The following is a 2,429-nucleotide window of genomic DNA, read 5'->3' as shown; positions in this document are numbered from 1 at the left end:
ATTACACTGGTGATCTTAGTTATGTTCTCGTTTCGAAAAGTGTTGCATTGGTGGGGCATAATCGACCAGACTTCACAGGGCAAGTCTTGTGGTCATAACCGGTAAGACAAATGCGAATGGCATTTGATTGGAATGTTGGCATTAGTGTTCGGAAGTCTGATTCATTTTAGTGAATTGGTTTGTTTCATTAAAACGTTCCAAAATAAATAAAAAAAATTTTGCATTTTTTTTGCCGGGAAAATGTTAATCACAGTATTTTCACTATTTGGTTCTATAGATTGTGTCAGATGTTGTTTATCATTAACTGTATTTTCAACGTAACGTTTGTATGTTAATATTACTAATAATGTTAACTATTAATAACTAGATCGGTCAAATCTGTCCAGACAAACTTTAATGTTGGCTAGATAAAGCCTTGTCTAAAAGTTTAACAAAAATTTAATTGGAGTCGGACATGTGAACACTACTGTTAGAAAGAAATCATGCCTCTGGTCACAGTCTTAAAGATAGTTTGCACGACAATTAAAACTGTTATGATATTAACATAGGTTCAGAAATGTATTAAAGGTGTGTCACCATGTTCTCTAAAGTTCTTCAAATAAGAAAGCTCCACTCCTGTGTGCCGCAGAATCACTGTGCATGTGTTGGTTTATCCAAGCATGCGTTTGGCCACAGGTGATTGGTCTCTGTATCAGTCACACAATCTGCCATGTTAACCAAGCACGCGATTGACCGCTGCTGTAATCAATCACACGATCTGGCATGGTAGGACTGTGGTGGTCGAACAATCGTTACAACAACACGCATCAGTGCCCGTCAACTTTTAAGCCATCTTGGTTCCAGAAATAATTCTTCCATTCATTTTTTGCATGCATGGAGAAGCCCAGGTAGTGGCAGTGCAGATCTCCGAAATGAAAACTCCTCTAAAAACAGTCCATGAAGATGAGATGGCCCTAGTGGAATGGGAAGACTACATAGTGGTGGTGGCGTAGTGGACTAAAGCACATAACATGTCATCAGAAGGTTGCTGGTTCAATCCCCACAGCCACCACCATTGTGTCCTTGAGCAAGACACTTAATCCAAGTTGCTCCGGGGGGGATTGTTCCTGTAATACGTGCACTGTAAGTCACTTTGGATAAAAGTATAAATGTAAATGCATAGTCTGCTTATAGGGGGCAGCGGTACCGGGTGTTAGTCAGCGTCAGTACTCGCTGAGCTACCCATGCTATTCCTGTCATTGGGACGATCATGATTTCAAGCTAGTGCTTGATGCATACAGAGCGCTAGATGGCGCTATAGGAAGCGTAATCGAGCTTGAAATCATGATCACAAAGGAGAATGCTGATGTGAATGCATTTTAGTCTGTTTTCAACCAGAACCAATTGATTTTTTTTAAATATATGGATTTTAATCACTGAAGTTGCATGGATTACTTTTAAGCTGACTTTATGTGCTTTTTGGAGCTTCAATGTTCTGGCCACCATTCACTTGCATAGTATGGACCTTTGCTTTTAATCACTGGAGGGTGCAGTTCTTGCATCTACCAGCCAATTCCTGCCCCCTGGTTTACACTGCAAAATGAATATTCATGAGCCCTCACTAGAGTAGAATTTGACAGTGCTTTAGGCACCATCAGAAGGTAAAGGGGAATTGAAAAGGCTGTGGTCCACTGTAGGCTAGAAAATACATTTTCCCCAAGTGTGAGGCAGAAAACAACTGTCCATGCTATTTGTTAAAAAAAGAGGTGAATTTTGTAATGGTTAATTTAGTGAGTTTACTAAACCCGTTCAGAAAGCAGTAGACTTTAAATTAGGATTCAAATAAAATGATAAAATAATTGCATAGATTTTCTGAATCTTTTGACAGATTATAATTAGTCATCTCAAACCTTTGAGTTAAAAGCCTTTATTTTAACTCTGAAACTTTCAAAGGCTTGAATTTACTTTTTGTTTCATTTTGGGAATTTGTCACATGGTCCTCCCACCCAATTTATTCCCGGCAAAAAAGTTGCGAAACTACAGTTTATAAATTATACACCTCAAATTATCACATTATAACAACCATATTATGTTTTTTATTTTTTATTTTGTTATCTAAAGACAGAATCGGTTGCAATAACATAATATTTTGGGGGTAAAGTATCATGTAAAGTTAAAGTATGATTTGATTGTACATGAAAAGGGGTAGTTTACCCAAATATGGAAATTCTCTCATTAGTTCCTCACCCTCATGCCATCCCAGATGTGTATGACTTTCATTTTCCTGCTGAACACAAACGAACACTTCAGCTCTGTAGGTCCGTACAATGCAAGTGAATGGTGACCAATCTTTGAATCTCCAAAAAGCACATAAAAGGCAGCATAAAATTATCCACATGTCTCCAGTGGTTACATCCATGTCTTTTCAAGTGAATGAATAAATGGATGAA

The sequence above is a fragment of the Xyrauchen texanus genome, chromosome 48 (assembly GCF_025860055.1).
Source record: "Xyrauchen texanus isolate HMW12.3.18 chromosome 48, RBS_HiC_50CHRs, whole genome shotgun sequence".
NCBI lineage: Eukaryota > Metazoa > Chordata > Actinopteri > Cypriniformes > Catostomidae > Xyrauchen > Xyrauchen texanus.
Note: the sequence above shows the minus strand (reverse complement) of the source record.